Below are 24,690 nucleotides of genomic sequence, written 5' to 3' on the forward strand. Positions count from 1 at the left end.
AGGAAGCAAACAGCAAGGAGGCTTCTTTGTTCACAGATCCAAATGCTTCCTTGCCAGGGCTCATCTCACATCACTCTGCTTCTCCTTCACTCTCTTTGCTCTCTCCCAGAGCAGCACCAGCAGTGATTCTGCAGAAAACAGCCTGGGTTTTCATCCTTGTTTCTCACTGCCCATGGCCCAGCTACTCACAGGCATGGTCCTGTCAAACTGCCCTGCAAAATCCTTCCACACATGTAACTCAGCTTCTCTCTGATCTGCTGTGTGGTTTTGCTTTGCATTCCCAATAAATTCAGGGTTTTTTACTCTAAATATGACTTTTATTATATCTTCAATTCACTCTTCATTGTCAGGTAGCTGTCAGAGGCTGCTTTCTTTAAAATCACTGTTCAAACAGTGGTGCATGAGAAGAATAAAGCTCCTTGCAGGTGTGTTTAGTAACAGACTGAAAGCAGGTCTTAAAAAAAGAAAAATATCTAAAGGGACAGAGTTTATGAAATCTAATTAAAAAAAAAAAACTTTCATTTTAAAATGTTTCAAGTTGCATGGGCCTCAGAAAGAACCAATGCTAACATTTTCAAAAGCTCCAGGTTAATTTTTAAAATACTACTGGAAGCATATATTACTTTTGGGCTCTTAAGATGTAAAATATGGAAAGGTATAAAATATGGCTTAACTTGTTTAAAAGGCAGTTCAAATTTGTTAAAAGGCACTAGTGGTAGCATTTCACTGAACTGCTCTGCAGCTGAGAGCCAAGAAGAACTGTGCCTTAATTCCTGAGTTTCTCCTGAGCTTTCTGGTTACTTCACTAATTCCTGCCTGAGTTTACCGGTGGGTCACTAAAAGGAGGGAGTCATGTGGATTTTTGTTGGACCTCATAATTCCTGACTTAAGAGATCTTCCACTGGATTTGAGTTCAGGGATCAAGAGAGAATTTTGCCCCAAAGAGTTGGCCTATAAGTAGTTGACAAAGAAAAACACCTGATAAGAAGTTCTGTTGTTTCAGAATGGGTAGGGGATAAAACAAGTCAGAATAACTGGACTCACTGAAGAGAATTTGGTCAAAAAACCACAGGTGAGCAAGGGTAACCATTCAGTGTGAGTTTACTTGAAACCAAACCAAACAAGTAATCTCAAGCAAAAACTGCCTGTATGTAAAGAAGCAAAGTATAAAATAGCAGCTGCAAAAATCACTACAATGTGGACTCCTCCATGAAAATTATTACTACCATGATGCTAATATATATATAACACACAGGAACAATCCATGCATTTGCAGTAGAGCAAAACAGATGGGAACTTTCTTTTCCTTGCTTTAGCAACATTAAAATAATTACTTATAATAATCATGTTTACTAACCTTAATGCATGCACAGTATATTAAATATTGCTCTGCTTCATTGTGAGACTGTCTACCCTTCTTCCTTCATCTCATCCAGCCCAGACTTTCTTCTCTGCCCCAGCCCACAACTACTGCTGCTTTACTACCAGCAAGGCTCCAGCACATCCTGACCCCAGGATTTTACTATGGAAATTTTTCTCATTCCTATCTGTCTGGCGTTTCCTTGTCTCTTTGAGCTCATCTTTATCATAGTCCCACTGTGACAGTCCCCTATCTACAGGAAGTCCAATTTCTACAACTACACCAACTTGTTAGTGATTACTGACCTGAACTCAGACTAGATCTGCCATTTGTGAAGTTTCTCTCAATGTTTTGTTCTGTCAGCAGCCATTTCCTCTACTGATTTCACTGTTCATTTGACTTTCTGTGCCACTGCCCTCATGCACAGAACTCCTTGACAGCTTACAAAGAGAGGCCTTTTTTCCACACCACCATAACTTGCAGACTCTCCTACTACCTTATTCCTCCAGGGGCTTCCAAACATAGCAGGCATCTAACTTCCCTAATTGCCCTGTCATAGAAAAAGCAAAGGCAAATGCCTTTCAAACTGCTGGTAACTTTCCCATCCAAGGGAAATAGTCAAGTTGCTATTGCCTGAATTGTTCAAACCAGACAGTACAAAGCATCACACCACACACATGGGAAAACCCAAATATTCACAGGGGACTAATTTGGCAACCTAAAAGGTGTTTTCTGTCTCCGCTTTTTGTGATATCCTGAACTACTTTCCTGCACTAAGCTAGAAATTGGCACTTGGAGGTGAAGCCTTCTTCCAGTATAAATAATGGCTCTTGGTTCCTTCATGCAACTTTACTTCCTTGCCTTAGGTCTGCATCTGCAACTGTCAGTTCAATTATCTTTAGTGATTTTATTAGTTACTATTCCTCTAGTACCTGTGAAAGATCATCTTTTGTTTCCTGCTCAGTGGAGTGATTTAACAGAGTAAAATCCCATCTCTGAGGCCACCTTTAAGAAACTGGTCTGTCCAAGCTCTGCACTGAATGTCACAGTGCTGGTCACCTCTCAGAGCATGTTCTGCCTTTACCAAATGCTGAAAAATTGGCATGCTTCCATGAGTGGAGGCAGGACAGCACTGTGGGGAAGGCATGGGGAGCAGGCACATTTGTGTACCACATGGGAATGTAGATGCCTAAGGAAACACAGAGGAGGAGGATGAGCGAAGTCAGGATCCGTAACCAAGCCGTACCTTTTTTCCCCACGGAGCTGGAGTGCAGGAAGAATGCCTCCAGGTCTCTTGGCTCCACAGCTCCTCTCTGACCAGATGGGTGCTTTCTTCACACATGCAAACCTTCAGGCTTTAGCAAAGTATTCACCCTGTGACCAGAAATAGGTTAGACCTGAACTGTAACTCCTACAATTAGCCCTCAGAGCCTTCATTTTATTGTATTAAACCCTAATATGTACATTTGTATTCGACTCAACCAACAGGGCTCTTCTATTAATTTGTGCACCAATTTTAGATTTTTCTCTGAGGTAGTTAAGGAATTTCAGCTGCTGGTGGAAAGAAACAAACGGAAAAGCCAGTGAACATGCCAAGGGGAGAGCAGGGCTAATATCCTGTAGCCTTTATACATCTACTGAGGGTCTGTGTAAATTGTAAGGCCTCTTGTTTTACTGCACACTGTTGGCATAGTTGGAGACGGAGTCTTGTAATGTCAGCCAAGAGGACCCACACACGGACACTGAAGCCCCAGGGAGAAAAGAATTAACAGCCTTCAAAAGTGGAAAAGTTTTAAAAAGAGATATTTAAAAGGTTTGACTTGCAGCCAAGTGTTAAACAGTAAATACAAGTTTTAAGTGTCTTAACGATTGAGATGAAGTATCATAATTCAGCAGCATGGAATGGGACCTCTTACTGGGAGAAGCTAAAGAAGAAAAATGAACCAGCACAAAAAGGAACCCCCTCTAGGGAAGATCTCACACATTTGGGTCTGGAGTCTAGTTAGAGTAGGCCAAAACCTGATACTTTTATCTCCAACCTTTGACCCTGACATCTGGAAACTTAGTTTGAGTCAAACAGAAGGAAGTTTTCTTTTCTATTTCAAATACTTTATAGAAGAAAAACTTCAAGTATCTACAGTCAAGTCTGTTAGTACAAACTACTTCTATTTGTGCACTTGTAGTGAACTCTAAAATATGGAACATTTGTGCAGGAAATGCATGCGTCAGAACTTTTGGGAAAAGAGAGTAACTTGGTGAGACTGGCACATTGTTCGATGCTTGTATGGGATCCAGATAACAGCCCAGATAAACATCTCCAAGGGGGTGCTGAAGAGTATAAAAGGTCCAGTTCCTTTGATGTTCTTAGATGTTCTCATTTAATAGCTATCAGCCCTGGTGCCAGAAATAACAACATGTTTAAACATTCTGTATCAAAACACAAATTAAATTCATTTAGCGTAACCTGTTTCCAAAGTTAATTTTCATCTTTAGCTGGAACACTAAGTGTGATGTAACTGATGTTCTTCCTGGCAGTTATTTTCATTATTATGTTTATTACTTATTTAAGGGACTTTTTTTTTTTTTTTGAACAGAGGGATTAATGAATTTAGACTGCACATTATGACATCAAAAGCTTTGGTTTCAAATAAGCCCATCTGAGCTACAGGAGATTTTCTCCCCTTATACGAAGCTAAACAGCAACTTCAAAAACATATCTCAGTTATAGTATTATTTTCTACTTGAGTGAAGTCATGGGTTTTATGTCAACCTGTTATATTTGCATATAATAAATGACTACTTATTTGTATTGTCCAAGTGACTCCTCTGACTCCTTTAACCCACAATCTGTTCAGGAGTCAGATGCTTTCCACAGATACCAGCTCTCTCCTCAGGAGGATTTCTCATCATGTGAAAGAACAAAAATAATAATAAAGCAACCTCTTTTTCAGGATTCAAATAATTGTTTGAGATCAGATGATCAGAAGGGGGTAAGACACATGCCAGCATTTTAACATCATGTTGTTCAGGCAATAAAAATAATAAAATAGGAAATAAAGAGCACAATACATAACAGTTAGCAAAAGTATTTCTTCCCTAACATGATGCTTTTTATCACTGTCTTCTATTTACAAGTGAAATTTTTTTTCACTCAGTATTGATTAACATCAAACTCTCATAGGATATGCATACAGAGGTCTCAGAAATCCACCTGGATTTATAAATGAAGGCAGAAATCTGCAGAATTTCTGTTTAATAGTGCTCTCTAGGATATCAGAAGTCCCTCGTCAGTTATTTTACTAGAAATAATAGAATATTGCTTAACATGCTGGCTGAATTACTTTATTTTTACTAATTAATACTAAGTTACTGCATGCAAAATATTTTCCTAATTATTTTCAGTGATTATAGGGAGGTTTGCAGCACTGCTTTTTAAAGAGAGTAATGTCTGAGTTAAAGGTTCTGCCTCTGCTTTTCCCCATATGGACAAAATACCTCTCCCATCAGTGGAAGATACAGGCCTCAGCTAAGGAAAAGATTTCTAAAGCATCACTTTTTATTGTGCTGAGAATTTCACAGTGTTTGAAGGGATTCAGGAAGTAGGAAGCAGCAATACAGATCTTCAGTGAGAACCAGTGTATTGTCTCTGAGACTGTTTGAAATTCACTGATATATCTGGAAGTCACTGTGGATAAACACCACAAAATACAAATTTTTTAGAAAAGACCAGCAAAGTTCTCTTTGGAAGGAAGTGCATGCATAACTGTTTCTGGTCTAGAAAAGGCACCCTTGCAGGGAACATAAGCAAGTGGAAAATAGCTCTATCATTTTGAACTACAAAATCAGAGTTCTGCTCCATATTGTTTTACTCAAGACTGCATGAAACATTTGCAGTGGCTGAGAGTTCCATCATGCTCTCAAAATCACCTCCCATACTAGAACACCCAATATCACTGTATGAAATGCCCCTCATGATTTCCTCCTTGGTTTCAACCTGCCCCCCATGATATCTCTCTTCATGCGCAGTTGTCCACTACATCTCCATTTTCCATAAAGGTGGCCAAACAGATGAAAGCACACAGTCACTAAAATATTCACTCTGGCAACATAACCAGACCACCCCAGTTAATATTTACGTTATGGAAGAGTAAAATTTGTCTTATCTTTGGGCACATCATCTCAGGTAGCAGAATGCTTCTCTCCTCATCTCTTTGGTCCTCAGGAAAGGCCACCCACGTGAGTGGGGTGCTCTCCAACCAGCAGCCTGTTCCCACAGCTCTGGCTGGCATGGCATTTGGCTCATCACTTGTAGGTGACTCAGGCTCTAGGAGGAAGGCCATGCTGTTCAGATTAAAGGCTTTGGTTTAATAAAACAGCACTCACGGTTTCCTTGTTGAACCCAGAGCTGTGGCAGATGATCATTTCCAGGTTTGCAGGTAGGGCTGCAGCTATTGATGCACATATTCATATTACCTAGACCTCTTCCCAATCCTTACAATGAATTCTTTTCAATTCTTACATTAGCATGCTCCAATCTCACACTGCACCAGAAGATTTAAGGTCAGGTGGCCTTTTGGTCAGTGGTCCATCCCTCATCCAACCTGAGTGGCTCAGTTGGCAAAGTTTTATTTTACATGCAAGTGTTGGAAGGAAAAGGTTAATACAGAAATCAAGGCAAGTAAGGGGAAAAACACATAAATAATTTGATATTTTAGTATGATATTTGGTAACTTGATAGAAATTGATAAAGTGATATTAATAAACTGATATTTTAGTATGCAGGAAAAAAAACCAACCAAAAATAGAGAGATTTCTTTGTAAATAAATATAGATAACATCTATATTTATTTTCTTTGTAAATAAATAGCAGGAGTGTCAAGGCAGATGGGTTTTTCAGTTTTCTAAATTTTCTTACCTCTTGACTCTACAGTAGAGCAAGGGGTTTCATTTTGAAGCCCAGACCTAGCATTAACATTTATGGGAGCTATACACACACCAAAAGAAAAACCTACATTAAGCAATTTATAATCTGAATATTTTTTCTCTGACCAGTGCAATTGCAGGATTTATCTAAAGGAAATTGCAATAATTTCTCATGTTATTTCTGCTGCTGAGTACCTGTATGGTGGGAGAAAGAGAGGAGCTAGAGAGCAAGTATGAGAGAGAGAGAAAGAGAGAGAGAGAGAGAGGCAGAATGAGGGTGAGAAGGAGACTGAGAGAAACACGCTCCTGAGATCTGAAAACTACTTAGAACAGTTTCTATTCTTCTTGATATGTTTTCCTTAGCCTTTGAGGGACCCAAAGCACATTTGCATATATTTAGAACTGTATGTAGAAGTGCTTCCCTTCCTTACAAGACTTTTTCAATTTTTTTCCTCCTTTAAGGAATGTGTACATGGCACAAGTTCACAACGTTTAAACCCTTTGTACATAATGCCATGAAGCACTGGTACTCCCATTTTTTCAGTGTCTTCTGATACAACAAATTGATGAGTGTTCCCATCGCTATTTTGTGATTAAACCCCCTTGATCTTTACATGCAAAAAAGGATTCCTTAGTCATACTTTCCTATTCAAGAGGGCTGATTAAAGGAGTCCCTTTTTCTGATCCATTCTATGCCTTTCTTAGTGAAATAACCACTTCCTTTTCCTTGCTTCTTCCTTGGTTATTTTTAACAGATTTTGCCATATTCTATTAGATTTTAACATATTCTTTTTTATCTGATGTATAAATTTAAATTCAGCAATAAGAGTAACTTCAGCTCTTCCTTTAGAGGAGCAAGGTGTCTCTGTCACCATTAAATAATTTTACAATAAGTTCATATTAAATTTGTGCTTGGCCATAGGGCCAAAAATCCCTGGTGAGAATCTTTTCAATCTCAGCTTTGGATTAATAGGGTTAGTGAATCAGAGATGCTTCAAGAAAACTTTCTAGGATTCACAAATAAATACTTTTCAATGATACCATGTTGCTGCTATTAAAGACAAGACTTGCAATTCTGAGACAGGATTATATGTGAGTTTTCAGTACTGTGAGGGACCTTGGTTGTCTTCTCTGTCTGTAAACCACATCTCACCACCCATACTCAGACCACCAGTTAGTATTAGGTTTTTATGCATTTGCAGTGCTAAACCCCACAATTCTCCATTCCATTTCTCACTATATTGTTTAGTCCCTCGAGAGGGGCTTTATTTCATGAGCTGTATAGTAAATTAACCCCAAAAAAGTATTGGAATGCTGTGGCTGGGGTGATGTGGTTCCTGATAACATCTCAGGGGTACCTCCACATTCTCCTGCAATGTGGGCCCTACTTTAGCCCGTAGACTCAGGCAAGAGATCTTTCCTATAAAATATCTTACCTGTTACCACCTATTTTTAGAAAAATGAGACCTGATGCATGGTCATTTGAACATTTTTGCACTGCAGATGTTTTCTATACCTGTTTCTGGCTGCGAAATATTATTTTTCCATCAAGCAGAAAACGAAAGCTGGCAAAAGTATAGCAAATGAGGTGTTTCCTCAAAATATGACTGATGTTGACATGAGGTTTGCTGCTCTCTTAAGAAATAGTGACAAAATATTAACCAGGCTGTCAGACAGATATACAGTGATATGTTTGCATTACAAAATCACTGCATAAAAATATGAAGATTTCCTTGACAAAACTTTGCAAATCCAAGACAAGTTAACATATACAAGCCAATTAATAAAACAAAATTACAAAAGTAGTAGTTGGCATATTAGTCGCTATTTGGGTGCTAGTGATCAGATTCTATGAAATAAAAAAGAATTTTACATGTAAGTTAAAACATTTATTACAGGTGCTTAATCATGAAATCCGCTTAATCGGGACATTTCCCAGGGAACCAAATTAAGCCTAATGATACTTAATGGCAAGGACTGCTGCTTAATTGGGGTGGTAATTCCAGTTAATTGGGATTCCTGCAGGTGAGTAAATGGTACTCAAATAGAGATACTGTATCTGGCCTTCATGATGTTCCAGTATTGGTGGTGCTTTGTCTTCCCTCAAACAGCCTCTCCAGCCACTGGATCAGCAAAGCAAAATTACTTCTGTGCTTCCATTTTGGTCCTTTCAAACATTGCTTAAAGTTACAATCACTCTCTCTGGGCTGGAAATACAAGAGGACTGCTTTGAAGTTCAGCAAATCTGAATTTGTGTATTTATTTGAATTCCACCAGGATTTTGGAATGATCACACTGAACCTTTTGCTTGACCAAGGAGAAGCTTTTTAATAAATCTTCAGACATCATGGAGATGCCACAAAGATATTTGAAAACTGTTTGTCACAACTTCCACTGCAGAACAGCATGTCCTGATTAGGTTTCTGTACTGGCTTATGGGAATAAATATTTTAGTACCAAAAAACCCCTAATATACATCCTTTCTTCAATACTAAGAAAGTGAAAGACATACACTGTTGTGGCACACTGCTCAAGGTTTTAGTTTAATCCTTCACACACACACACTGGGCCACATGCTAAAATACTTGAATTTTTTTTTTTTTATTTTACCCCTTATTAAAATATGTTTAAATATTATTCAGGCTTTTACACAGCACCAGAGACACTGAAAACTGCTAATGGCATTCAGCTTATTAGAAAGATTGGTTTTCATCATTACTTCTTGAGGTGCTGGTGCTCTCGGGAGGAGCCAGCGCTCAGTGCGCTGCGCTGTCGCTGGCTGGGTTGGAGACGGGCAAGCTGCCAGCTCTGAGAGAGGGAGCTGGAGCTGCAGTGCCTGCAGCTACCTGGGGACAGCCACTATTCCCTGTAGGTCTTTACAAGCACAGCAGAGAGCCTGACTCCAGAGCTACTGCGTCTCACAAATCCACAATAGGCTCCGCAGCTCCTGGGCTGTCTTGGGAATTTTGGGCAGAGAGGAAATCTTGTTTGCTCTAGTTCCTGCAAAACCCAGGCTGGCACTGAGCCTGTGTTCCCCAGTGTGCAGGTGGGGCTGCCCAGCCCTGCCCAGCCCAGGGCTGCTGGCTGGAAGGAGAAGACCAACTGAAAGAGGTGGTTGCAAGACCCAGGCTGCTGGAAAAGAGCATCCCCAGGTGAGTTCAGGCTTCACTGGAGCCAGGAGATCCCCAGACAACAGACTTTGGCTTTTCAGAGTGACACATTCCCCTTTGTGAGATTGAGGGGGACTGCTGCAGCTCCAGCAGTGCTGACAAGCAGGAAGAACAGGCTGTTATCATGAGCTGGGACCCCAGAGCCCCCATTTCATACAAAAATGAGGATTGCACCTCTGTCAGAATCAGCAGCTCCTGACTCCTGGCTCCTGCTGAGATCAAAACCATACCTGATTTTCCCCCTCCACTTCAAGCAGTGGTTCATTTTCTCAAAACCTTTCACAACAGAGGTGCTCTGAACAGAAAAGGAAACATTCTGAAAATACTTGGCAGAGCTGGTTTTTCTATTAGCACAGTGTACCCAGCTCTAAGGACTGGTACATTCCACTGCTCCCATGGGTGAATGCCAGCAGGAGCTCCAGTTTGTACAGCTAGGGAGTAGTACCTCTGCACATATTTCCCTGAGCCTCTGTGAACCTCCTTAGTCCCAAACCAACACACAATACCTGATTTTGATTTATCTTTACAGTGGAGTTTCAGAATGAGAAGTCAAGACTCAGAGAGAAATGCTATCCAATGAAAGCACCAAAGTCAGGTTTCAGGAGTGCGGTGCTTTGTGTTCTCAGACATCTATAAGTTGCAGATATATTTGAAGTTCTAGCAATCAGCACTTGCAAAAGGAAAACAAGAATGATAACTTCAGAACTAAAACAATTTGATCTTTGTGGTGGAGCTGTTTAAATGCTGTAGTTAAAACAGTGAAATTCTCAGGTGAAGTACGGCAAAAGATTTCGCTTCAGTTTTTCTCCCTCACATCTCTTTTATGTCACTACAGATAAACTAAAATGACAGGACAATGAAATGATTGGGCCAAAATTAGGAAGAATGTCTGTTGATCTACTGCTAAAAGGTCTTTCTTCAGTACAACACATAAAATCTGTACTGTAACAATTAACCTCGTTCTTAATTTATACCTAGTCGTATGTACTACATCAAATGAGCAAGAGCACAGTTATGAAATAGTGAATACACTCAGGGAAAGCTAAATGGAAGCCATTTTTCATGCTGATCTCATGCTTGAATTTACAGATTCTTCACAAAGCTTATCATGAAATATTCACAGAACTACAAGAATATCAGTGTTAGTGAATTATTCAGTCAAACGTTGACTTGAAGTAGCAGCTTTTTCTCTTCTTCAGAGCACCCAGTCACAGAAAATGAGTCACTGTGTAAACCAAAGATCCATCTTACACATGGGACTACCTTTGATGCAGGATTTGACCAACAATATTGCCCTACATTTCCTCTGCACTGGCAGAAATCAGGATTGCTGCCAAGGTTCCCATCAGAGGCAGAATAGCACCAGCAGAGATAACATCAATACACAGCTAAAACAGTGGAAACAGAATGATTTTTCTGTTTGAAATTCCTGATCAAACTTAAACTGTTTTCTACTGATTCCTGTATGCTGCCAGTTCCAAGCCAAAGATATATCAGGATTACTTAGCCTCAAAAAATGCTACTCTAGCAACAAGAACTTGCATAGATTGCCAGAACCCACCAGGAATTAGCTGAGGGATTTTAATGGACTCTACGGCAATTTTCACTGTTTAAGGGGAAGAAATGATATGAGTTTAAATAAGTAAAATGTAAATTATTAATCATCATCATCATGAAAAACATTGAAGTGTCAGAAAAAAATTCTGTAACTGAAGATTAATGAGGACAACAAAAGAAAAAGGAGAAAAAAGAAAATAAACAATTATTAGAAAAGTCAAGATTGTTAGTATTAGAAATTAGTTATTGCAATGAAATACCAGGGCTCAAAAATGATTGAGCCAGCAGGTGATCAAAACCATAAATGAATATTAAAATAATGAAGGACAATAAGTCAAGGTGAACTAACTGAAAATCAAGCCAGAATGATTTTAAGGCATTAGTAATGAAGAAAAGGGGACAGCTCCTCAGCAGGTAGAAACCCACCAGAACTATGCTGATTTAGACCAGCTAAAGTGGTGTCTGTGGGCTGCCAGTGAATAGGAAAAACCTCACCTCTCACTCCTGCATCTGAAACGGAAGAAAGAAAAGGTGGCAGCCACCCAGATGAATTTCTGCCAGGAGTACAGCATGCTAAAACTTTTCCATTTGTAATTTATTCACTCAGAAAAGCAATCAGGTCTGCCATACCTATCTGCCAACTTGGACCTCATTCACCAGGCAGCACTGGTCAAAAAAATTAAATCCAGAACCCATGCAATTCTGAAACATTTTATTTCAATGTTTCTGAAAGCATTATTGAGTTTTTTATACAAAGTATTTTAAACTGACAAAAATTAATATCAGAAAGAAGTTAAAAATCCAATTCAGGTTGAAAAATGTTTCACTTGAGCTAAAATAATTTGGGGGGTTCATTTTGTTCAGAAAATTGAAAATCCCTTCTTTTCACAGCTCTGTACCTTAGACAATTTATGGAGACTCATATTTGCTCTAATCTCAGAAGCATCTAAAATACAATCAAAACCTATATATTTCCAGTGTGTACAAATGATTACCCTTTAAACAATGCAATATGCATAAATGGAAAACCCTACTCCAACAAAGAAATTTATTTTAGGAACACGACTTCTTAAATAAATGGAAGATTTTGTGCTGTGAACCATGAATAAACTTAGCATAAGATACCTCTACATATGGAGATACTTAGCAATGTAGACAAAATTATTACTGAAAAGTATTTTGCAAATTAGAAAGCACAAAATTTACATGATGTCACTTATGAATTTATTTGAATTTTTGAATTTATTACTCACATCATACCATATAGTAATTCAGTTAAGGAATGTCTTTTCTAATTGGCAACACTACCAGAGTGGCAGACTTAATTTCATTTAAAGGCTTCAAACAAGGAGGGAATTAAAGCTGGGCATGGCTTTCCATAGGTGCTTACCTAAAGATGTTGAGAAGCTTCTCCAAAACACAGTAATAAAGTAATTATCTAATACAGGGCAAGCATAAGATTCTAAACTGTTGTTCCCTTAGAGTCCCAAGTAAAAAGCTGAGCAAAAGACTGATCTGGCCACAAAAAGGAGTTTTAGACAGTAAAGAAATGGTGTGAGAATAAAAATAGTGACACTAGCTATCCTGAGAGGAAGAGGGCCAGCAGCACAGTGAGACAATCATTCTTCTGTGTTCCACACGGAATTTCTTTCTCTTCTCAAGCCCCCTGGTGAGCGTCGTGAGCAATACCACTGACACCCAGAGCTGCAGGTCCATTTGAAACCTGGTGTGACTCACTAGGGAACTTGCCTCCAGTCCCTGACAGCAAGAATCAAGCTCTTCTATCACTCACATGACTTAAGTCCTCAGCTACCACCTGACACATTCACAATGAATTTTGCCAGCTCCTTGGCAAAGGTGTGCCAGGTTGTTGCACCAGACACTGCAACATCTCAGATCAAACTTTGCCTTGACTCTGTCACTGCCCCAGGGAAAAGTGTCCCAGCAGAGAGGCTAAAGCAGGGAATCAACAAACCTAGACTTTCTTCTCACTACTAACTACTTTACTATGTGTTCCTGTACTTTCAACACTGGCATGCTTCGTTTTTCAAAAGAAAATTCATTAAATGCTTATAAAGAATTCTGGGATTCTCTAAGGGAAATCGTTACCGACATTCAATATTATTAGAAATAGCATGTAGAATAAGCTAAAGCAATCTATCTCAATTTAAGTCAATATACACATTTTTGTATCATCTCCCCAGCATAATCTCCCTGCTAACTGCTGGTAAATTACTGCTTTCTAAGACTGGTTTAAAAAATTGTTCACACAATCAGAACTGCATCATGTGCATTTTAAACAAGACTAGAGCCAGAAGCAAACTTCAATTCCACCCTCCCCTGCCTCACCCAGTGAAGTCCACAGTAATGTACATTTTCAATTACTCTCCATTCAAAATTCAACAACTCAACAAACTGTCATATTAGAAACAATTGTAGCTCGTTGGCAAAACCTAACACTATTATTACACAGAAACTGTCAGCACAAAAATAGTGTCATTTCTCATTGAAAGAAATGTTCTTGTAGAGGTCCATCCAGCAGCAATGGATGGTACAATTTAGGCTATATGGTTTCTAAGCAGAGTAGGGTCATTTAAATATCATTTTCAAGCAATCACTATCTCTGCCTCAGAAAATATAGTACTATCCAATATCTAATCATTATTCTAAAACATTCCACACACTGTATCTTGGAACAACATGAAAACTAACTTCTTTTCTATTCAAACATTGCATAGTTTAATGTTATGATAAATCAGACTGAACCGGAATTAATAACTACCAGGTGCAGAATATTATTATCCTAATTCATAAAGCACAATTCACATTTTCCAGTATGATGAATTATCTTGCTAATGAGGGCTGCAATATAATAGAGTAGCTAATAGACAGATTCTTTAAAGTCATGCAATATAAGTTACTTCCCACTCAGTTACTTAGTTTAATCAGGTAAAGTATTATTGTATTAAATTTCCAAGTTCCCTGGGGAGATTGTGTCTCTTTTGATGGAAAGCAAGGTTACTTTGGAATAACGGATCATCATCAACTGAGGACATCATCTAAATTGTCTCAAGGCTTCTACAAGTTTGGGAACACAATAAGCAATTACTAACAGCCAGCTGATGGGTGGTAACTTGCAGAAACACTGCCTGCACAGTTACTGCTTCTAACTCCACAGTAAACAGAATATAATTTGAGATTATTTCTTAAAAAGAAGGGTAAATTGTGTCTGGTATACTCCATCCATAAGCACAGAAGGGCTGATCCCCCATTTCTTCTTTACATGGCCGTACTGTGTATTCATTTTATTTAAAATGGGAACAAGACAGGGAGAAGATTGGCCAGAATCTCAGAAAGATGCATTCCCTATCTTAGGCATTGGGAAAGGCCAAATCACCATGCTGGGAATGGGACAAAATACCACACAATTTAGCATAGTATCATATTTGATCAAAACAAAAATTCTGCCTCAGGATTGTGTGCAAAATTTGCAACTGGATGTGATAACACTACTCAATATGTAATGGACGTCATGTGATGTCACAAATTTGCACATGGAAGAACTACTAGACTTAATGGAACCCAGTTTGATAATAGCCAGGGTGCATGGTTGTACACATCACAGCACAGTTCTGTTCCTAAATCAGAGAGACTTGATTGTGTTTTTCAATTTCCTTGAACCCCAAGCTGCAAGCTACACTGCTGTCCACTGAAAGACACTCACAGAAATGTTTCCAACAACCCTAACAAATGAAAACCACAATACTCTGCACAGCTCTTTTCTGCTAATGCAGTCCCAGTCACATCTGGTGCTCCTTTTATCCTAAAACAAAGATAAATTCATATGTGAGAACAAAGAGATATCCATGTCATTTGGTGTTATTTTACAAAAGAGAAAAAAAAAGAAAAAAACAACAAAACCTTTCTGGTTTTCCCATGTCAGCAATCAGAGCTTTAAATCCATGAAAGGAGATTTGCATTCATTATTTAACCACAAGGCAAGACAATATTTTTAGAAAGCATCCAAGATTGACTAAACTTCCCCTTGGGTCTCCTTTCAGACATATCTTCTGCAACCCCTCACACTACAAACATCACCCTAGAAAAATGCATCTGCCAGGTTTTAAGACCTCTGCAATGCACCTTATTAGCATATTATTTTCCTAGCCCACCTCCAATCAATAATACTTACCTTTCTCTTACAGCATTTGATAGTTCTTAATCCATCCTACAGTATCTCAGTCAGCCTGCAGCCCTGGATGTGTCCTGATTTCAGAGTTTGTCATCCCTGAACATACCTCAGATAATTGTTTGATTCTCCTCCTAAATCCACCTGCAATTTTGGATACTTGCATTACCAAAAAAAAAAAAAAGAAAAATAGGAATTCCTTTAGCTTCAAAAGTGCTGTTATTAATTATTACCATGGAAAATGTTATTTAGTGACTTAGGGCCCAATCCTGGACCCACTGAAGTCAATTGAAAAACTCCCATCACCTTCAGAGAAAGTAGGATCAGGTTTTAACTTCCAAAGGCTTAAATATTTAAATTAGTAGAGTTGGAATAGACTTTAGAGCATATTTTTGCTTTGCTCAGGAATCCTATAAGAGATCAGTATGTTCAAATGCTGAACTCCAATGCTGAGATATTTGACATTGGGTGAATGCTGTAGGTTATTTTATTTCTGCACTCTGGTGTGTGTCAGTGCAACTGCTGCAGAGAGTGCTGAAAATAAAACTGCTGCAAGTAACTCCTGATGCACAGTTTGGTACTGGGCAGAGTCTCATAAACACTGCAAGACAACCTGAGTAATCTAAGAATGAAGGAGGAAATGGGGTGGTGGAGTTGAAACTTCCTGGCATCACATGAGTCTGGAGCAAGACTCTAAATCCGTTCTTAAACTTTTCCTTGTTCTGTAGAAACCATCACAAGCAAGGCAATACTATAGAAATGGCATTACTCCCCCACCAAATGAAGAGGGAAATGCTTCATATACAAACATTCAGGGCATATTATAATTGGCCTTTGCACTATGAAAATTTGTGTTCTGTTCTGGAAAATCATTTCTCACATGCTTGTTCAACTGTGTGCACCTCTGTGCCCCACTGAATTCAAATGTGAAGTTAGGTATATGTATAATTATGTTTAGGATTATCACTTTGACTTTAGGCTCCTGGGCCAGGCTGTGTTTACATCGTTATGCATTACAAAGTAGAGTTTGTAGTAGCAAGTAATGCTGTGATAGTTGTGTGCTGAATTATAGAGCTCATGATAGGGAAAATCACAAATTCTGAGTTGGAAGGGACCACAAGGATCATCAAGTCCAACTCCTGTCCCTGCTCAGCACCATGCCCAAGAGTCACACCATGTGCCTGAGACCATTGCCCAAACTCTTCTTGAGCTCTGCCAGGCTGGTGCTGTGACCCCTGCCCTGGGGAGCCTGTTCCAGCCCAACCACCCTCTGGGGACAGAACCTTTTCCTAATATCAACCTAAACCTCTCCTGACACAGCTTCAGGCCACTCCCTCAGGTCCTGTCACTGTCAGCACAGAGAGGAGATCAGGGCCTGCCCCTCCTCTTCCCCTCAGGAGGAAGCTGTGACTGCAGAGTCTCCCTCAGCCTCCTCCAGGCTGAGCAGACCAAGTGCCCTCAGCTGCTCCAGTTTCCCCTCAAGCTCCTTCACCATTCACAGCCCTCCTTTGGATGCTCTCTAATGGTTTGGTGTCTTTCTTGCATTGTGGTGCCCCAAACTGCCCCAGCACTCGAGGTGAGGCTGCCCCAGAGCAGAGCAGAGCAGAGCAGGACAATCCCCTCCCGTGCCCAGCTGGCCATGCTGGGCCTCAGACATCCCAATTAAGAGCATGGATTCTGTTCACATATTATCATTGTTGTTGTGTTTATTTTTAAACTATAAGGACCTTCCACACTAAGTTACTCAAATGCTTAAATTTGTCCCTGGATGAAACATGTGAGACTTGATTTACTTAACAGATCTATTGCATATGGTTTGGATTATATCTGGGGGCTGCACATTTAGATTTCGATTTGGCAATCAGAGTCACATGTGCTGACATGTAAATTTACACAGGCTTAAGCCAGAATCTCCTTTTTTGGCAAAACTCTACATCTGATCCCCTTTCCCACAAACACTAATACAACTAAAACCCCCCTGAGTAGAGTGGAAACTACCTAAGCCTTATCTCACTTAGTGATAGCTATCAACATTACAAAATGCTGGATGGTATATCTACATCAGCATTCTGTTTCAAATCCAGAATTCATTTTTCTCCCTTGTCATCCCCATTCACCAGATTTTGCCTCATACTGCAGGGCATTCTCAGGCTGCACAATCCCCTGGATGAAACCCGAGGCATCTCCTGTGCACTTGCTGCTAAAGGGCATTCAGCCCACAGGACCTGGAGACAGGCAGTCTAACTGAAATCCCCAGCACTTGTGATGAACATTGGGGCCTTACCTGTATCACTCTACGGATCAGATTTTACTTTCAGAGCTCACCAGAACACTCAGGTGTTCATATTTAGTTCCCTATCATATTCCTCTATACCAGGACTTGTATTGGTGTTTCCTCCAAATATGGGGACTGATCAGAGGGTACTCAATGAGCCTAAACATTCAGTTGTATAGGTATTATTTCTTTCAATTTCAATTTCAATTTCAAGTTCCTCTGCAAAGACATAACTAAAAACTGGTGGAAATGTTCAGGAGCACTACATTAGGTTATGCTAAACTGAACACAGCTTTGTCCTAAATTTCTGGGGTTTCTTACTGTTTAGCACCAACTGTTAATACAAATACCATTTCAGCCTTTCTACTAGCAATGTAGATGATGTCCCTTAAACCAGCAGTTCTCATACCATGATACCTATGAGGAAACGAATGATATCTGAATCAGAACATCCTTTCCACTCACTACTCTTTGTGGCAATTTGCAGAGCCCAATTTGTCTTTTTGCTCAGTTTCACTAATCCAAGATGAAGATCTTAAAATCTCCCAAGAGGCCTTTAATTAATGACTGACATGAATACACAAACACTCTCACTCAGACTGACACTGGAAGTTAACAAATATATCTGCAGTCCCTCAGGATTTATTGACAGTCTTTTCTTTAGTTGCAGCTTGCTGAGCTGCTGCTTATTTGCCCTCTAAACATTTTGGTTAAAATGTGGCCAGAATGCCTCCTCCTTCTTCAAACAGTGACATAACTTCATGAAGGAAAACAGTTAGGTTTTAGTTCACTTGTCTTCTGTTCTACTTTGTAAAGAAGCACATCAAGTACATCTACAGTAAGGACAGGTACTCTCCAGTATGTTTAGAACTCGAGCTTCAGCTCTTAAAATGCTTTCTCAGGAAAACTCTTCTTTCTTTCTTTCTATCTCTTTTCCAAGGATATATCATCCCAGACATGGAAAGACAGGCCAATGACTCATACAAAAATAGAAAGATAATTTGTATACTTCCGACTGATTCATAGATGTCAATGCAGTGTGTACAGCCACTCTGCTGCAGCATTACACAAGCACATGATGACTTTCTTGACATCTGCATTAGTTAACAGAGATGTCAGAGAAATGCATTCTTGTGGAGTGCTGTTGACAGGATCAGAATGTTATTGCTAATGCTTCTCCTTCCTTCCCACAGTTCAGCAAAGCTGTTTGTGTTTATAACAAAAAAAATATATATATTTATAAAAGATCTCTAATCCCTCTTTCTTTACAGAAGCTCACATCAGTAAGCAAGGAAATGAATATTTTAATAGGCTGTAGTTGGTGTTCAGAACATGCTACTTCTTTGCAGGGATCCCACTCAGGAGTGGAAATTACAGCCTGCTCCCCCTGGTAGGCTCACCCCAGAACTGCTCTGTGCACTCAGGGGAACATGTCCCTACTATAATGCCAAGAAAGGGACCAAGCCACGTAATACTCACTTCACTGCTGTCACAATTTAGCACACATCAAATACAAAAGTGGTCTTTAAAGCAGCAGCAAGATCCTACAGAATAAATCTTTATCACCTTATTCAGCATGACCTGAAGAAGCAAAGGGCATTAAGTAAAGGAGGAATATCTAAAGCAGCGTGGGATCTGCCATGAAATATAAGCAAAATACTGTTACAATAAGTAACACTTAGTGACTAAGCTGGGCAAGTGAGGTAAAGAAAGAGTCCAAGATACTGAAAACCTCAGTTTCATCCTGTGGGATATGTAACCCAGCACTTTAGCTTTATGGGTACCACCTCAGCCTGGGCTTCTTCAGCTCAGCAGCAGGAAACTAATTTCACAGAAAGAATGTTTCATTTCTCAGAAACTGCTCATGGGGAAATGATTACTTGCAAAAGTTAAAAAAAAAAAAGGTGTGGGTGTTCTTTTAAAACAAAAACCCAAAAAGCAAAAAAAAAGCCAAAAAAACCCCAACAACAAAACACACACACACACAAAAAGAAGTGAAAAACCTGTAATTACTTCATAGCAGCTAGTATAAGTAACAATACTGAACAAATTGCAGTGATTACAAAATCCTCTATAAATATGGGTAGCACTATTCTTGACAATAATTAGTGTACAGCATCTTCTCAATAGTATCATGATTAATATTTATTCTGATGTCGTTTTTGTTCTGGGAGCTAGGGGGGGAGAAAGGGAAGGGAGACAGCATTCTAAGAGAGCTGAGTATGTTTGAGAAGCAGAACCAAAAGAAAAAAAATCTGCTTTATTTTTCTGCTTACTGTCATTTCCCCTCCCCTCAAAAAGGCAATGCAAATGGTGCTTTACTGGTTTTAAAAGTAAAGACAGAAATTATGTGGAGTTGGGACTGCTGAATTATTCATGAGTTCTGATTGAATGGGATCATTATCTCTGGCCTTACAAGCTAATAAATACTGTCTAATGCCTGGGTACTGTTTTGATCTAATAGTGTCAGAGAAAAAAAAAAGACAAAAAAAAAAAAAGACTTCTTTTTTGCAAGCTAGAGCCTAAATTAGGGAGGAGCTCCCTGATGAGCTCATTGCAGGAAAACCATGGGTTTTTTTTCCCTTCCATTGACTACAAGGTTCACTTTGCAGTTCTCAGTCTCATTTGCTGCAAAGGCATTTTAACTTGGGCATGAGGTTAAGATGTTGCTCAGTGGTATCTACACAATTACTCATAAATTTTTATTCCTTTCTTATCCTCAATAGTCTTATCCTCCTCCCCCCCCTCCCCCACCCCAAGGTTTTCCAGTCTCTTGCACCTTGCAGTAGAAAATACCCAAAAACCAGAGTACTTTCAGAGGCAGACACAGCACAGGAAATGATTATACTATCTAATCTGCCTGTCAGCAGTCAAATAATCTTAAATTGCATTGTTCTGTGATTTATTTCAGGATTGATTGTCCTGAGTCTATACTCACTTGATTTAATAGCATAAACTAAACATTTTGTATGGAACCTGAATTAAGGTTCTGCTCAGAGAGCCATCAAAAAAGAAGAGGAATTTGTTAGAGTACAATACAAAACAATATTTTTTGATAATATTTGAAACAACAATAACAAAAAATAATGGTTCAAAGCCCATGTAAATTAAAATTAAAGCCAAGGCATTTCATTGGATATTTTTCCATATGCTTTCTTGAGGATTACTATTAGAACAAGACTTGTTTCAATAAGAGGAAATAATTAGGATATTATTACAAGTTTAAAAACCCCTCATAATTAGATAGGGATTAGTAACTTCGTTTTCATATGATTAACACAATAAAACCCATTTTTCCCCAAAGTAATCTGAGGCCTATTAAGCAACATGAGATCATATATCAAGGGGCCTTTTAGTAATTCAGCAGTTTGTAACATTTACGCAGAGTGAGAGTCTTCCACAAAACAGCTGGCTTCTTTCTATCAAAAAAACCATGGTTTTGGGCACATTTATTTCAAGGTCTAACACAGTCCTTGGAATCATAATATTTAATTAAGGATTTTTTTTAACACCAGTTAGAACTGTGTGAACAGCTAGGGGGAAAGTGTGAACGCTTTCTCAAATTGTGTATAAATAATGGAGCTCTCTGCTCTTGGTCTAGCATGGAAAGACCCACCTAGTACATCTGGATTTTAAGGACTATCTCCTAATAATTGGCACATTTAAGTTTAAAAATGCCCATTTTTATGGTGTTTTTTAGTCTAATAATGTTAAGTGCTTAGCTCCACTATGATAACTAGGCTAAATATGAAGCAAATTATTGACACATTTGCCATTTGCACACACAACTCATAAACAATAAGTAATAAAGAACAGATGTGGCAAAAATTTAGGTTTGTGGGTCTATTCAGTGGAATAATTCTCCAAACATTACCTTTTGAGTCTGTCTTTTTAGTGCTTTTATCATCAGCAAAAACACAGAACTGTTCCTTTTGTTGTTATTAAGTAGGAACATGTTCACCCATCCTGGCTTTTCCACATTTTCAGCATGTGATGCCAGTCCCTGCAGCCAATGAGAGCTTCAGACAGTGGCCATTATCTGTCACACTCCTGGACCAAAATAACAAATAATATGCCTGGAGGTGCTGCATTTTGTGACTGCTAGTTTCCCCGCATGGCATATGCCTAGATAGACTCAGATGAGAGGTGATTGCACAAAACTGTGATTGTGAGATGACTTAGCAGAACCCGTGATGATGTCCTAATGGCCTCCTGCAGAGGGGAACAGGGGTAATTGTTTGTCAGGGGAAGGAACACATCTGAAAGGAGGCATCCTCTGCAAACCAGGCAGCCATGTGGAAAAAAGAGAGGAAGAATCACAGTGCGGCAAGGCTGCATTCAAGGCTAATAAAATGAATAACAAAGAGGTGAAAAATGAAACAAAATTACCAGGTTAAAAAAACCTGTTAATGGTGGGCTCTGGGTTAAAAAATAAACAAGTCACATCCAGACAACACAGTTCTTTTAAAATTATTAAATTCTGTGACTCCCAGCAAGGAAAGTTAGAGCAACAAACCCAGGGAATGAAAATGCATTTCCCAACATCAAAAATAGGCCCAGAGAGACCCCTCCTTCCTGTATGTTCTCACCTGTGACAAGGTGGCTTGATAGTCACCAACCATTTGCTGTGTCATTTTCTTCTTCCAGCTCTTTAATCTTCCATTTAAAATATTTGATTTTCCTGTGATCACTGCATAGAAAACTGACATCATCCCAAAATCCTATCTAGAGCAAAGCAATTGGAGTTGAGAAATGAGAAACCATCAATGTCAACCCAGGCAATTAGGGCATCAGTGGGAACTTGCCTTTAATGTCAGCTGGGGCAGAAACAGACCCTTAGAGCATATTAAGGACCTTATTTTATACTCTTTCAGCATCTTCTATTTGATCAAAAATAAACTGGAGAAAATAAGCTTATTAATCACACACAGAACAAATTCCCATATCTTTCCACCCCCACCTCCTAATTATTTATTTTCTAACTACAGAGTAACAAACTTACGAATCTCAACAGAAATAATATTAGCTACAAATCAATCAACTGATTATAGCTTCATTCTCCTTTAGGTAAGAGCCACAATTTTTATAATTTCATACCATCACGTGTGCTCATATTCCACTTGTTATACCTTACCAATGGGCATCTGGTGAAGAGCCACTCAAACCATGACTTAGGTGGGGTAATCCTTGACTGTCCTGTGTTTATTCAGCTACACCAGTGTCAAAAAGCTTTTATTTTTTGTTTTCTGAACACAATGCCTTCTGAATTCTCTGTAAAAGAAGCAGAGCATTGAAAAATACCTTCAACTCAGATCTACCTACAATTGAAATAGCATCCACTGCAAACAATTAAATTAAATTTGCAAACAGAATTGGATAAATTATACCTCTTTTTTGCTTTGATGGTTAACTTGGGCCTAATAAAACTATAAAAGTAGTTTAATAAATAAATATTACAGAAATTAAAATAACAATTTACTCTGCATCAACCTAGAGATTATTGTTTCATTTCATTTTCAAATAACCTATTTTTAAACCTTTTTCCCCAATTTGAGGTTGATTTCTAAACAGGAGAGGAGTCCCACAAAAATTTGTTTGGTTTAAAAGTGTTCAAATGAAACATTTTAGCATATTCTAAAAAAAAAATAAAAATCAATATTCTCATCTTTTCCATTCATTTTTTTCCTACCAAAATTTTCCACTGCAATTCATCAAAACTTTCAATTAACTCTGATCTCTTAAAAATGCTACTTTTTGTAAGCTTATTTCCCTAGAACAAATGTTATTTAGTCCCATTCACAAACATTTTGGATAAAGTTTTGAGTTTAAGAATCTCTCTTCAAAAATAAACCCAAAATATGCTAAAAGCCAAAGTCTAAGACAGGGAAGAACCTGGGAGCCTCAGCTGAGCAACAACTGTCAAGTAGTGACCTGTTTGACCACCAACTGAAGTGTGTAAAGGCCCTTCCCCTCACTTGTGAGGGTTTCTCCTCAGAGGGGAAAAAAAGGAGAACAAAGAAACCAGACAACAAAAAACCTGTTTTATTAACTAGAATTATTCCACAGTCTTGATAGAGAAAAATAAAGTTGTCGTTAACATGGCAATATGAGGGCTGGTCACAAATTCATCACAAAACTGTTTTAATGGGAAACTGAGTTTTCAACAAAACTAAATTATCTTCTTGGGTTAATTCTTTATTTACCAGGAAAAAAATAGAAATTGAATTGGAAAAGGAAAATTGATTTTTTTTCCCTGAAAAATGGCAGGAAGTGGGGTGAGGGGTGTTTGCTCTGCCTTTGACATTCACAAAAGTGAGTTTCCTATGGGCAAACTGGTCTTGGACACACTGAAGAAAGGGGGAATTGTTTGCTCAGTGACTTGCCCATTTTTCCCTCAACTTCACCAGAACTGCTGAGATGAGCCTTCGGTCTCAAAGGAGATCATGCAGTAGCATAATTGAGACTAAAGATAGATAGGTTACCTGAACAAAGAGAACCCAAATCTAATTAATAACTTCCTAAACAAAAAAACTAAAAAAACCAGGTCTACATACCTCCCAAGATGTAACAAATATAATAAACATGAAAATACAGAGTGTGGTGTGAGGAGAGACTCATGCTGGGTTTTAGATTTCTCTTGTTGGTTCTGTTCTCTCTTTCAATGTTCAAGTTCTGAGCAATTATCCTTCTGCTAAATTCAGAGTCCATGAAATTCTGTAAATTTTCTATTCTATGCACAATGTGCTACAAATTCTTATGCTTATAATATATTCAAATTTTAAACAGCTGGGCAAGGTGATCATTGTAGGTCTCTTCCAACTGAAATATTCTATTCTATACAACTCCTTGAGATAGCAGAATTCTTTTCTAGTTCTATTACATTGTGTGCTCAATTGAAGCTTGAATCTTTTTATGACACTGGAGAATCATATGAGATTCTTTAAAAAACATTAAAGTGACAGAAAAGATAAAAATCACCATTTCTTTCCTAAAGCTTTTACCATGAGTTTTACCAATAGGATTTTAAAATACTTTATTACACTACTTAATTAGTTTTTAAAAATTATTGAAACTGTAGTTCTGAGTGAGTTTCCTTCTGTTGTAACACTGGAGATACAGGTAAATGCCAGAATACCAGAATATGCTTTAAAAGAGAACATTCAAAAATTTTAAGCACTGCTTTTATCCTATTAGTTTTGAAAATGATAAAGGTCAA

This window comes from Molothrus aeneus, chromosome 10, assembly GCF_037042795.1.
Source record: "Molothrus aeneus isolate 106 chromosome 10, BPBGC_Maene_1.0, whole genome shotgun sequence".
NCBI classification, from domain to species: Eukaryota; Metazoa; Chordata; class Aves; order Passeriformes; family Icteridae; genus Molothrus; species Molothrus aeneus.